The sequence below is a fragment of the Ovis aries genome, chromosome 18 (genome assembly GCF_016772045.2).
Source record: "Ovis aries strain OAR_USU_Benz2616 breed Rambouillet chromosome 18, ARS-UI_Ramb_v3.0, whole genome shotgun sequence".
Taxonomy (NCBI): domain Eukaryota; kingdom Metazoa; phylum Chordata; class Mammalia; order Artiodactyla; family Bovidae; genus Ovis; species Ovis aries.
The window spans coordinates 32,965,102-32,980,035 of record NC_056071.1 but is presented as its reverse complement, the minus strand read 5'-3'; the positions used below and the strand labels follow the sequence as shown (position 1 = coordinate 32,980,035).

The following is a 14,934-nucleotide window of genomic DNA, read 5'->3' as shown; positions in this document are numbered from 1 at the left end:
TTCCAAGAGTTTTTATCCACGAAAAATGAAGAAATCTACATTGAACTCAGAGATGGACAGAGCTATTAACAATGAAAGAAGAAATACAAGACCACTATAATAATGAGCTATATTTGTTATTCTTTACTATAAAAGTAGTAAATATTGAAAATATCTTTCAGGTATTATATAGGTGAAAATAAAAATCATCCTGTCTCTGTTTTGTTGTCTTGTTTTAATTGCAGTTAATCCTCAAAATGTCCCTACCTTGCTTAGGTGGTGTATATTTCTTTTCCCAGATGAAGGCACCGGTGTTCTTCAGAGATGTCCCAGGTTACCACTTTTGAAGTGACTGAAATCCACTCACTCCTTGTCACCTCAGTGGCTGTGCTGGAACTACCACAGCACTTCACCATTTTTTCCAAGAGGAGCTGTGGTGTAGAGTGAACCATGTTTTAAAGAGCAGGTTTCTCCCCAACTCTTCAAAATTCATAAAGACGTTGAACCGTTTTGGTCTCTACTGTATCTACAGTTTTGACCTGTACTGTGTCTTCTATTTCATTTCCGAGGTTTTTGAGTAATAGACTTTCCTCCATTTGAGATATACATCAGGGTGAGGCTTTTATCTCTTCATTGTAGAGATTGGGCACGTAAATCCAGCCCTAAAACTGTAGGTAGCTCTAGAAGACAGTGCAATAAAAAGCAAAGTTATTTCCAGTGTCTTGATTACATGAATCTTTCCACATCCTTTTTTATTTAGAAAAATATAATGTCTTCTATTATACTTCACATTGAGAATTTGGCCCTTTTGTGTTATGTGTGGAGACAAATTGGATTAAAGCATTTGCAAGGATGATATCCTTGGTGGTGGTGGTGGTGGTTGTTCGGTTGCCCAGTCATGTCTGACTCTTTGCCACACCATGGACTGCAGCACCCAGGCCTCCCTGTCCCTCACCATCTCCTAGAGTTTGCCCATGCTCATTGCATCCTTAATGCTGTCTAGCCTTCTCATCCTCTGATGCTGTCTTCTCCTTCTGCACTTGACCTTCCCCAGCATCAGGGACTTTTCCAGTGAGTCATCTGTTTGCATCAGATGACCAAAATACTAGAGCTTCAGCATAAGTCTTTCCAGTGAATATTCAGGGTTGATCTCCTTTCAGATTGACTGGTTTGATCTCCTTGCTGTCCAAGGCACTTTCAGGAATCTTCTCCAGCATCCGCAGTTCAAAGACATCAATTCTTGGGCATTCTGCCTTCTCTATGGTCCGGCTCTCACAACTGTATGTGACCACTGGTTGGTTACATGAACTTAAAAGAGAGGGTTTTCTTCTGAAACATCTTCTGGCTGAGTAAATGTTGCCACCTGGCGTCATTTGTAAATAACCTTTGGTGTAGCACCTACCGTGACTCCATCGCATGCTTCAGTGCTCAGTACAGTTAGGGAAGCGCCAGCTCCTCTTTGATTTAGGAGCAGTAATAATACTAATAGTAGTAATAGTATTTATTGAGTAGGAACTCAATAAATTGACCAATATATTGGGCATGGTTCTATGCCCCTTACGTATATTAACTTATTTAATGCTTCTAACAATGTTATGAGGTAGATAACAGTACCATCTTCATTTTGTAGATGAGGAAACAGCCTCCGGAAGTCAATTGGCTGGCCCACGGTCATGGGTTTGTGAGTTACAGATCAGAGATTTAAACCCAGGTGGTTTGATTCTAGGCCTATATTCCCTTAGACCCTGTGCTCCTCTCTCTGTCTCTTAGGCATAAGAGTCGTATGACAGAGATCTTCCCAAACCAAGCATCTTCTCTCACCCTCCCTCACCCGGCTCTAGAGATAGTCACATTTTGGGATTACTCTACTTTTCTACCAGTTTAGGCTTTGGTTGGTTTTGGCTGGACAGTGACAGTCCTCTACACTAGTAGCTGGGCTGTTAAGGAAACCCCGCAATAGAGTGAGAGTGTCAGAGGATGTATTTGAGTCTTACAGAAGATTGATTCCCCTGGAAAGTTCTGAGAGGCTCCTCACAAGAGCACCACGATGTATGAGCTTTTCTTCATTTATGCAATGAAACAAATAGATGCCTTTAAGTGTCTTTTAGAGTTTCCTCGATGGTTCTAGATCCTTTCCTGTGAAAAGCAGTGGTAATAATCATTTGTCTTTTCTAAAGCCTTATGAATAAGCAGAGTCCAAAAATGGAGAGCAAACCACTTAACAGGTGTTATCTCACTTAATCCTCACAATAGCCTTGTGACGTGGCTTTTGTTGCAGTTTCTACTTTACAGGAGCTAGCTAGGGTGTAGAGTGGTTGAGACACTGCCCAGGGGCTGGCAGCTAGATGGTGATAAGGCTGAGACTCAGATCTGGGTCCCTTTCCTTTCCATCTGTGCACATTAAAAAAAAAATACTTTAGGACAGGCCTGGAACCAAGAAACCGAACTCTCCCTTTCCTTAATATCAATGTGACAACATTCCTTGCACAAAGCGCTTTAGTCTCCAAGGATTGGGAGGATGTGCTGTCGACCACTTCAGCTTTTCTAGTGGTTTAGCACGCCAACAGAATTTTCTTTTTCCATTCTCTCATGTACGTGTCCCAATACTAAAACCAGATGGAAACAAGGGAAAACTGTTTAACAGAGGCCAGTGCCAAAACATTTCCTTTAAAAAGGAAACTCCATCTGTGCACTCTCCCACCACACAGCCCATGGTAAAGAACAGGGATTTCACAGCTGACTCACTTGTGTTCGTTTTGATTAGTTTTGACTAATTGCAAAGGTAGAGCAAGCGGTGGTTCCGGCGATTGCAAACTAAGGCAGCGCTCCTCCTGGAACGCGGCTGGCAAGGCGCTGGGAACCTGGCCTACGTCCTAAACAGCAGCTGAGCAGCAGGCAGGGTTTTAATTCCTGCAGGTGTGTTCTTCAGTGGCCGTGATTTTTACCCCTTTTAGAGGTTAGTGCTCTTCGCTGTTGTGTTGTGCATTAAGGGTCATCAGGGTTTCATTCGTCAGTAAGTTGTAGTCAAAGGCTCTTGCATCCACCTCATTTCCCCATACTTCCTACCTTCTCCCAGCTTAACTGTGCAGAGCACGGGCGTAGGCGCAAGAGTGCTTCAGGATAAAATATTGGCTCTACTAGGTCTTTTAAGTCTTTGAGCCTCAGTTTTCTCATCTATAAAATGGAAATAATATTTTCATATCTCCAGTTAGCTGAACTTTGTGTGTGTGTATATATATAAGGCCTGATTCCTAGAAGGTGCTCAGTTTTATGAGGAATGTTATTACCTTGTCAAGCAGTGGGGCATTCACTTGTCCTTGCCAGACAGGCATAATCCATCTGCAGTGTTTAGAAAACATGTTAGCATATGTCTGATAGGCTTCTGTGACCCTTTGTGTCACGTGGGACACAAATCACACGAAAACCCAGATTTGTTGTGGGATTTTCTCGCCTCTCCTTCCACGCTTTTCCCCTTTCCCTTTCAACTTCACTTTCTCCTCCCCTCTGTGTCCCACCCCGCCGGGGATCTCAAGGTCTTTCTGACTCCCAATTTCTAAACTTAGCTTCTCTTCATTCTTGGTTCCAGATTATCCCCACCCCAAACTGGGATACTAGGGGACATCTTTCTGCCCTTCCGTTTCTGAGAGTTTGAAGTCATTCACTCTGATCTCATGAGTATTTGTGCACTGTTGGGTCTATTGGATGCTGAAGTCCTTGTGTTGAGGCCCCTTTATCCCGTTTTGTAGGCAGAGAGGACTGGCTTAGTTGTGGCGTTCCTGTTCTTGAAATGGGAGATGTTATTTTCCTTCACCTATCTTCACTGGATCAAAAGAAAAATTGAAGCAAAATAAAACAAAGCATTCTCCGGGGTCAATCAAGTGCACTGTTAAGCAAATAGCAGTTGTGGGAGAGGCTGGTGCAAACGCCTGTGGACCCAGCTTTGCAGCCCAGATCAGGTTCTTGTTTGCCCAGCTCTTTCCTGTTACCCTTCCTTTAGAGAGAGAGAGAGAAGATGAATAGGGTGATATTCCCATGCCAGTTATAGTCATGCCCAACCACAAGTATTTTCCAGAAGAAGCTATAAATGACCACAAGGACAGTGAGGGTTACCTAAGATCAGATGACCAGTTAATTACTGTGCGCTGGGCTTAGCTCACATTTCTCTCTGGCCTCTCGTATCATCTCCATGATAGTGCTCACATCGCTAAGTGGTGTTTGTCAATTTGCTTTCTGTTCACCGACTGCTAGCCCCTGGAGGGCAGGATCTGTGTGTACACACCCCCTCCCTTTGTGGAACAGAGGAAGTATCAGGGAGGAATCAGGCAAAGTCCCTCTGCTGCTGAGATGGCTGGTTTGGGCTCACTTCCTGGGTTGGAGCTCTGGGCCGTGAGCTGGACTGTTTCCTTTCTTCTTCTTTTTTTTTTTTAAACTTGCTGTTATTCACACTAAGATGCTGCTGGGTGGTCTTCGAATTCCCTTGGAATTCATCATGTTACTGAGCAGGAGTTTTTATTCTCCTAATGGCCCAGTTGCCCAGAAGAAAAATGTAGATTTCTCTGATTCCTTTGCCCTTGAAGAATCACCAAAAATGAGCAATTTCTAAACGCTTCCATTGTAACCTACAGTGGGATGTTGTTACCTCACATTTTCGGAAGAGTTCTGAATGTTTTTCCTGAAGAAAGAGTTCATATTACAGGAGAATAAATGATTATTTAATGAGCACTGAATATATCAAAACTTTCCCTGAATGTTCTTTTCTCTCTGTAATCATTTTTAGTTCCATATTTCCTCAAAGCCAGCTTTCAAGGGGAAAATGGAGACTCCATTTTTATTAAAAATCTCCCTGAGACTATTCATACTATGTTCCTCCCCCCTTCACATATCATTTTAACACAGATTATTTTTACCCACCACATGTGGCTTATATGTAGTTTAGGGTGTAGACCTCATGCCCAGCTACATTTTAATGTTTGTATTAGTTTAACAAATTATGCTGCACTGAGAAGCAAGTGGATTCAAGATGACAAGAGTGTATCCAAGCTTGATTCCTGGAGATTGAAGTTTTTATTCTCATAAGAGGAAGCAATAGAATTGAGTTGTCCTCAGATTTTCTGGCTAGTATGAGTCAACAGCAGTTACAGAAGTTTTTTCTTTGGTTAGAATCCTTTCCACCTTGTGAATCAAAAACTGTTTTTGATTCATGAATTTTTAACTGTATTTCTTCCTATAAATGTAAATGTGTTCTTTATCAAAAAACATAAAGTGCCACCAGAAAAAAGGAAAAAATGGGAAAAATCATGTAAAAATTGTGACTTTGACTGTTTCATTTTCACATTTTTTTAATACCCTCCGGCTTTTATAATATTCTAGGTAAAAGTTTGCCTTTTTTTTCATTTATATGGTAACAATTTTTAATATTTTACCATCTTTATAAGCTTCATTTTAATGGATTTTTGGGTGCCATAGAGTAGTTAACCATCTGTTGCTAGATATTTTGTTTTTTAAATTTTCACAATGAGAAATAAGGATCTTAGTTTGGCCTTAAAAGAAAAATACCCATCTTCGAGATGAGGAAATTGAGGCACACAGAGATAACTTATGAGAGGAAATCTCCACACTGCTTCTGAATGGTGGAGGCTACTGGAATCTCAGTGCTCTGTGGGCCAAAATGAGCTTATCCCAAAACCCATGTTTGTCAGGACTCTCTAAAAGTAAAACATCCTATGACTTTGTGTGCTTAACAGCTGGTTAATCATCTCCATGATATGTAACATAGTTCTAGATCAAGTGCTCGTTGACATACATAAGATGCCTGCTCCCTTTGGGTGATGGTGGTGGTTTAGTCGCTAAGTCGTGTCCAACTCTTGCGACCCTGCGGACTATAGCCTGCCAGGCTCCTCTGTCCATAGGATTCTCCAGGCAAGAATGCTGGAGTGGGTTGCTCCCTTTAGAGTTAAGACATTATGTGATTTTTCATGTACATTTGCAGGTATGTGTGTGCTCACTGGTCTAACACACACACACGCAGACACACACATATAAACACACATACATCTATGTTTGGAGAGAAAGAGAAAGAAGGTATGTGTCTTACCTAGAGTCAGCCCTCATGTTCCTTCAAAGAGATAGCTTTCTTGCCTGATCTTTTTGGTCTGCTTCATGTACTAATTCATTTGACATCTTCTATATTGTTGTTAGATGAGAGATGGGGAAGTGATAAATGTCAGCCAAACATATGATGCTTTCTTTCCGAGGTCAGGGCATTTCCTTAATGATTCATGCCTGACATTTTATTAGGTTCAGCATTTGACTCTACGGAGCAAATAGGATGAGGGAAACTAGCATCTTAGAAATTTTCTTTTAGAACTCTAGAATTTTATAGCTAGGAGAATCCTTAGTCATTCTCAATACAGCCCCAACATTTATATGAAAAAATGAGGCCCAGTGGTGTTGGATGGTTTGGCTAATGTCACTGAATCACTGCAGTCCAGAAAAAGAAGGAAGAAAGCGTGCGCAGATCTTCTTACCAGATTTGTTTTTGACCTTGACCTTGGGAGTGACTCTGGGGTTAGATGAGACAGAGATTCGTAGCTAAACTGAACTGGAAAATATATCTCTTTGCCGTTCCTTTTCACATCAGTATGCAGGGGCAGTTTGTACCACTCACTCTTGGAAAGAGCTTGTCGGGTGCCAATCAAGGAAGTTGCTCTGTCCCTTCTAGGATCTGGGTATTTTAAAAACCTGGGCATGGATTACCTGTAATGACCAAGTGTGTAGGCTTATCTCACTTCTCTCTCACTTTCTCCTGGGCTTGGGGACCCGTAAAGTGGAGAGTGCTTAGTGAGAGTATTTTTGAGGTGAAAAGCCAAGATGTCAATTGTCTCCAAATGTGATGCACTACCTGATCCATTGGGTTAAGAGAAGAAAATGTTAGGATTTCTATTTAAAATGTAATTGTTTTCTAATTTATATCTTTCCGTATGCTTTGTAATTGCTGTAATTTAGGGCTGTAGTTCAAGCCTGTAATTTACAAGTATGGCTATATTGGCAGTTAATACTCATAATTTTTATCGAGGGGATGCATAGTCAAAAATGGTTGGAGAGGCCCAGCTAGAGCTGTAGTGGTTGGAAGCTTTTGCTACAATAATAACAACTTCTGGCTGGTGAACCATAATCTACTGTTGTAAAATTTCTGGCTTCAGAGGTAGTTGCCCAAAGCAGTGAGCATGGAGTTGCCCTTTGAAATCACTCTAAGCCCCATTCACCCACTCGCAGTGATTCCATAGCTTTTCAGAAGGTAAGAGCCAGCTGCTGTGCCAGCTAAGTGTCCTAACACAGGTGAGGGTCTTAGCACAGTGTGTGGCTCTTGGTAGTTGCAGACGATGGCTCTCCTTTTGGAACCCGAAATCTCTCTGAGAAGTTACATGTTTTGGTTCTAACCTTAGGTGTGGTTTGCGTGGCTCTAAACAGCTGTAGCTTTGCTTTTCATACAGTGTCATCAGGTCCGACCTGGTTGATTTAGTTCGGAAGCTTCTTTTCCTTTTGTCCTATTTAAAAAAGGGAAACCTGTGTTTCTTTTCTGGACCTGACGTTTATGGATTCATCCAGGGGAGCCTCATTCTTTGCCAAAAGGGCAGTGTCCTTGGTTCCCATATGAGCAGTTCTGTTGGTTAGTGTGTTTCCTCTTTCATACAGAATTATTTTTATTTATTTGTCACTTGTTACACCTCATTGGCTGGAGCTGTAGAGACCATTCATTTACTTAGAACATGGTTATGTCACGGTTCTTTGGGAAAGACATTTTTTGAACTTAAATTCAAATACTGAGAGTTTCCAAAAGGTGTTCAGATGTATCATACCTTACCTAAAGGCAAACAGAAGTCAGAATATTCCCTTTTCTATAGGATTTGGAACTTTTAAAAGTATCACTTTTGTTTCCAGAAATAGTATAAGTCTGAGTTGGAGTTTGACTTTCTGTGTGTTTTTCAAGACGGTCTTTACCACCACCATCCCCCCATTTCCCTTTCTCTATCGCGTCTCACTTCAGGGGTTCTGTTCACCTCTTCTTAGTTACTAATATTCTTTGCCTCCCAGACCCTCCTTTTGTAACCCATCACTGTGGACCACTGTTTCCTCACTCTGAAACCACTCTGCCCCCTCACCCATACTGTTAAAAAGACAATTCCTCAGAGTGACTGATCTGACATGTTAGGAGAGAAATAATATAAATTACGAAAACCTTTACAGACCGATACGAGGTCTGAATACCTTCCCTGAAGGCATTTGTATTTGCAAAACATGGCAGCCCCTCTAAGACTACTGGTGACAGTGATGGTAGAGCATTTATTGAGCAACTAATATTGCACACTTTATACCTTCTCAGAGAATTATAGCTGGGGTTGATATACACACTGAATAAACACTTGTGTTTATTATTAAAACATTTTAATAATTATTATTTAATAATAAATAAGCATTATCCCATAATGCTTATTTCCTTGTTTTAGAAACATTCATTTGTTCAACATTAATACTTAAGGACTCCTGCTTGGAACCTTTTGAATGATGACAGTTTTTACCTTGAATTTTAGAGGACAGCCTGTTAAATGGACTTTGATATCATTTAATTTGGCTGCTCTTGGTTTTTTGCATATTTAACCAAGTATTACAGGACAAAAAAATGTAACTTGATACTAAAACTTACATCACTCATATTCATAAATTGACTTCCTAACCAAGAGCACTTACAATTATAAATGCCTCCTTCAGTTTCAAAAAGTGTGTTTGTGGTATTGTTTTTTCTTTCTGAATCACTGTTAGCCAGTCTTCCAGATAAAATTCTCTGGCTTTGAGACTATGATATGATAGAGGTTTTGTTGCCAAGATTTTTCTACATAATATTTCAAACTCTCTTCCTTCCAAAATCTGACTTTATTTTGAGATACAGTACAGCTCTGTGAATGTTGAGGTCAGAAGAAGAAAGAAATCTTCCCCATAAAATGAGCTTTTTGAATCTGGACCAGGGATACCTCACCGGTCACAAGAAAGTGGGGGAGATGGGGAGGGAGGTGGGAGGGGGTTCATGTTTGGGAATGCATGTAAGAATTAAAGATTTTAAAATTTAAAAAATAAAAACTAAAATTAAAAAAAAATAAAAAAATAAAAAAAAAAAAAGAAAGTGGGGGAGAATTTTGCAGGAATGAGTTTACATTTCCCTGTGACCAGTTTAATTTTGACCAAGAGGCAAGAATAGGATGGTGGTACTCAAAGTCTTTTAAGGATACAGCACTTGGCATTATACAGTGTAGTTAGTATCATAAATACGTTGGTCTGTGCAGTATTGAAAACAAGATTTGGATTGGAATGATTTACTTAGACTTAGGAGTTGGAGACTCTAATTTTAGCCTAACCACATTGAGTCCAATTAGAACTTTCAAGTTTTACTTTGATGAGAGGTGCCCTGGAGAACATCATTTCTCTAAGTGTCTAATAGGTCTTATAAAGATAAGAGTTGCCTTGTGTATGTTGGCAAGTCAGATACACTGTGAAAAGTTCCAGAAGCCCTCCTGATTTGAGGCTTTTTGTCACACGTAGTGTAACAAGTGGGGAAAGCCTGGGGCCCAGAAATGGCTAATCAAGTGATGGTTCTGTGTGCATAATCTGTTTCATCCATTTCTAGGATCCAAGTAACCAGAAGTAACCCTGTGTAAGGACAAAAATTTTGGAGACAGAAAAAAATATGGATTTGAATCTTGGCTCTATGACGCATTGGTTGTATAACCTTGTGTAACCTAGAGAGAATTAGCTTGGCCTGGTTGAGCCTTGTTCCCACTTACATAAAATAGTGGTTAAAAATAGCTATCTTGGTGGACTATTATCAGAATTGAAAAAATTGTTTGAGATATATAAACCACCTTGCTTGGCTTCAGACTATAATAAGCGCTTAATAAATGTTAATTTCTTCATCATCCTCATCTGACATTTTAAAGCGTTCTTCTGTTGGTGACCAGAAATAAGAGTCACTGGTCATCTGGTAGAGAATGAACTAGAAAAGACAAGAAAGCAGCAGCTGGTGACTACGCACATGGCTCCAGCAGGAATGGAAATTTTGTGGAGAGGCCAAAGAGGGTTTCTTGTCCAAGGAATTTGATACACCTTAGGAGCTTGATCACAAGTTTTGTTACTGTCAAACTGACATGTATAAAAGTATCCATTCTGAAGATAGAAATTATGTCTTTTCTGAAGAGCAAATAAGTGACAAGTTTCAGTTTAAAGTGAAGAGGTAGGATGATACTTACCATCATTAAATACGCTGAAAGATTTGGTGTAGTGAAAGCATAGGAGGGCTCAGGCACTGCTCTGTGTCAAGCTCAGCCGTATCCCATTCAAACAGGATGCTCCAGACCTGTGTGAACCACCGACCTCAACTAGGCAGTGGGAACACTTCATACCTTGTGGGCTTGCTGTGGAAATTACATTCACCTGCCAAGAGGCTGGCACAGCAGAAACCTCAGTAAATACTGTTCGACAGCAGACTAAGCATAGTGTCTGTCTGTCTGTCTGTGTGTCTGTATGCACGCGCTGAATCGTGAAAAATACAGCTCCCTCCTCAGAGAGCTTAAGAGCCCTGAGGATACCCTGGATGCTTAAACAGCAGTACATTCAAGGGAAGAACACAGTGGGACCCACCCTGACTGCCTTATGGCTATGCCGCCTGTTGACACCAAGTGCCGTGGCCCTGGCATTAGCATGAGTGCTGCCCTGTCGAGAGCGGAGTTTCAGTATCTTGTTTAGAAGATATAGTCAATCTGTGCGTTACAAGAACAAAGCACACAGACACCAGCTTGGTCGTTTAGCATGAGGTTTTTGTTTTTTTTTTTTTTTAAGCTGATATACTGTCAATTTTAATTTTCTTCTTCTTAAAATGTCATTGTTTGGGTGGAGAGCCTTAAACCCCCACAGGCAGCAGGCAGTCTTCACAAGTCTATACGCAGCTATGGCTTTAAGCTGGGCAGCCAGTCCCCAAAGAACTTGGCTTCCCTGCAGTTTGATAACAGGCTTTCAGGATGGGAAAGAAACCTCTGAAAGCCAATTTCTGGTTTATCATTCTATTTTCTCCTTGTTCATTTTAATGCAGACTAATGCCATTCATTTGGGTTTTCTTCTGTCATTAAAAGCTTTAGAAGCCAAAGCCTGCCTCTGAGGACTTAGTCTGTCCCTGATGAGAGATCATTTCCTCCATCCTGGTAGGCAGTGGCAAGCCCTCTTCTCTGGATGGGCAGGCCTCTGGAACTTGGTCCTAACTCCTTACTGCGGGCTTATTCTTTTCTGTGGAACTCCAGTCTATTCAAAGGCGACTGCCCTCCCGCCCCTTAATTACATTGACCCACATGATCAAACACCTAGTTGGCAATGGTATTTGGCAAATTCCTAGTTGGCGATTCATGTTCAATTACTCAGTTGTTTGCCTGTTGGAGATTAAATGCCCTCATATGCTTCTGGATGCACATGGGGGTTGACAGCCAGTAGCTGCACGATGTAGTGAAGAAAAGAACTGGGGCTTTGCAGTCAAGCAGGCTTGAGTGTGGGTCTTAACTGGTGCCCGCTGGGTGATCTTCTACGAATACCTTCCCCTCTCGGTGCCTCGGTTTCCTCAGCCATAAAGCTGAGTGTTCGTGTGGTTGTAAAGATTAGAGATGGTACGTGTGAAGCACCTGGCATGTTTCCTGGCACACAGGAGGTGTGTTGCATGGCAGCTCCTGCTACTGTGGTCATCGTCTTCTGCTTGTCCACCTGGTTGGTTGGGGCCCCTGGCCCTGGTCCCTGTGGAGAACTTGCTGAGGGAAGCAGGGCCGGATCCTGGAAGCCCTGTAGCCTGAGAACTGCTGTGTCTTGAGGAGCAGCCTCACTGCCTCCCCACAGCCACTGACTGCCCCCCACCATAGGCCTGATGCCCAGGTTATTGCCACTGAGGGCTATGACTCCGTCTCACTTTGCCGTTTGGACTGAATGTCTGACTGGTCCTCCTGGTGAGAGTTCCGTGCTTTCAGTTCATCCTGCAGATGTGTCCCAGGTGGCTGAGGCACCTACCTTCCAACCTCTTTGTCCTGATCAACAGAGGAGGCAGCCAGGACCCCAGAGGTCAGATCTGAAAAGATGTTAAGCCTTAAGCCTTTTCCTTCCCCCTGTGTGGTGAAAATGGAGAAGGTGCAGCTGGAGGGTGGCTGTTGTGGCAGCCAGAGCCGAGGAATTTGAAAGTGTGGCTGTGGAAGCTTTGGCATCAGACAAGGACTCCCATGTCTAGTGGGACAGCAACCCTGGGGGGTTGATCACCTTAACATACATCTGCCAGAATCCCCCTAGTCCTTTGACCATTTGGAAGGGATTGACTAATTAGACATCTTACTAAGGATGTTACTCTCCCTTCCTGCCATGTTCAACTTAATTTCTCTAAACCAGTTCGTTGTTGTTATTTAGTAGCTCTATCGTGGCCGACTCTTTTGCGACCCTGTGGACTGCAGCCCTGCCAGGTTCCTCTGTCCATGGGATTTTCCAGGCAAGAATACTGGAGTGGGTTGCCATTTCCTTCTGCAGGGGATCTTCCGGATTCAAGAATCGAATCTGTGTCTCCTGCTTGGCAGACAGATTCTTTACCATTGTGACACCTGGGAAGCCCTCTATAGACCAACAACTGAGCATAAAAGAACTTCCAGATAGAAACAGCAATACAAATAGCTAACGTGAACTGAGCACTTATTATATGCCAGTTACTGGCCTAAACAGCTTATATGCATGATCTACCATATGTATATATATGGATTGTGTGTGTGTATATATATATGGATTATAATATATGTATGTTTATATATAATCCTCCAAGAGAGGCACGGGTGCTTGTTAAGCCCCTTGATTAGAAGAGGGAAGTAAGTAGCAGGAGGTCCAGTAACTTGCCTAATCCCACAGAGCTATAAATACTGGAGCAGGAATTCCAACCAACTCCTTCTGTCTCCAGAGCCTGAGCACTTAACTTCCATGCTTCCTCCTGAAGCCACTGCTTTCTGTGTCAGGCTGTGTCCCTCTCCTCAGAGAATATCCCCCTGTCACCAGAAGCTGAGAGGGAATTATTGATCATTTATTTCAGTACATCTGCAGTACTGCCTTACAGAAACCAACTTTACAGGAAAGATGCCCCACGTTCTCCTCGGTGGTAGACTACCGTGGGACCCAGACAACCCTTGAACTCTCCTCATCTGCTTCTGCTCATATCTCTTCTGTGGTCATAACTGGGTTGGAGTCACTCACATTCACATCTCAGTGCTCCATGAGGCCTTCACTTAGGGCACTGACTGAGCAAAAGGCATTAGTGAGCAGTGTAGACGCCATGAAGTTTCCTTACTAGAGTTGGGGAAGGGTATTCCTAATCATGTATTGACGGTGAGTGAGGCAGCCCCTGTTCCCGAGCCCAGGTTGCACGGCCTCATGGGACTTCCCAGAGCCGCCTGGTTATAAAGAGTGTAGGGTTCTGCTTAGAGGACCTTCTTCTCCCCCGGCCCTTATGCAGAGCAGTCCAGGGCTTCTTCAAGCTGCTACCTGCTCTGCTTGCTTAATCAAGCCCATTTGAAGACTTGCCCAAACCCATCTTAACCCCAAATGGAGATAAAACAACCAGAGTCATTATTAGGACCTATATGCCTTAGACAGCAGTTAGGATTTGAAGTAACTTTATTTTCCTTGTTGTTCCCTGAGTTAAGGAGCTTTGGTAGCCCCCTCCATGCAGGCCAGATATGTAGGTGGGCCTGTTTTCTTTGGAAAAGAACTGGCTACTTTCATGTCGAAGAGCCAGTGACCAGTTTGCTGTCCCCTTTCTTCTTGTGAGTTGTCAGCCCTTGCAAGGATGCTCAGCTCACCCTGGGGCCCACTCTCCTTCCAGCCCTCTCTGAGGCCCCACCATCCCACCCAAGAAGAGCAGGTAGTACTTATTACATGCTCCCTGGCTTCATGCCCTTAGCCTTTCTCTGTCTGTTCTGAAGATGATGTTAACCTCTGCTATGAGTATCAGTGACTCTTAAGCCTTAGGGCTACCCTTTAGCACCAGTTAGCTTTTTATTCATTTAACATTTATTATATATTGTTAACCTTTTATTATGTATTATCAGCAGACATTCTATATTATCAGCAGTCAGAATTTTAGACATTTAGACAAAGCTGATTCCTTTAGACACAAAGCAGTGCTATCAGAGATGCAGAAGACATTATTCTTATCTTCATGCTGTCAGAAATTTAGTAGAAGTTTAAGCAGGAGCAGATCTGATTCCTTGAAGCATTTTGCATGTGCTCCCAAGTATGTGAAAAACTAAAGTGTGTTGGGGGGGTTTTCTTCACTCTTCGAAGCTTCATGGTGTGGCTTCTGCTTTTGAGCTATGGCTTTGCTCATATCTTTTCTTATTTTGCTCGTTTGATGAAATTTGTTGATAGCATTAAACAAACCAAGAGGGAAATATACCTTTTCTACCTGTGCCTAGTGAGATGAGGTACTTATCTGTTTCCTGGTATATTTTGAATGACAGTAATTAAAAATCTTTCAACTCATAATTTTCTTCTAATGATAAAGAGAGCCTTAATTGTGGGGTCAGGGTTAAATTTTCATGATTTGAAACATTAAATGCTGCTTGTAGAGCATGATTAGAGCACAGTTCTGTCACTTCAGAAATTCAGTTTTGTCTAGAATAACTCAAAAAGAGAAATATAAAATAATGCTTGGGAGTAGCCAAGTAAAACCTTCAGATTTGCTTTTTAGTTGTGAAGAAAATTAGGAATGAACCTTATGCAAGCTTAGAAAACATTTGAGAGAAGAAAAGTCTATAGAATAAATAGGTGAATATAATATGAATATAATACATGAAAACTATGCTAACATGTCTTCATTATATTTATGTGTATTTACTAAAGTAGGCC

At 41.9% G+C, this 14,934-nt stretch overlaps 1 protein-coding gene across 4 annotated transcripts in view; it reads left to right on the top strand.

Moving 5' to 3' along the window:
- The window catches only part of STXBP6 (syntaxin binding protein 6), a 269,178-nt gene that overhangs the window by 84,553 nt on the left and 169,691 nt on the right, over nucleotides 1-14,934 (top strand). The gene's annotated exons all lie outside the window — the stretch shown is intronic.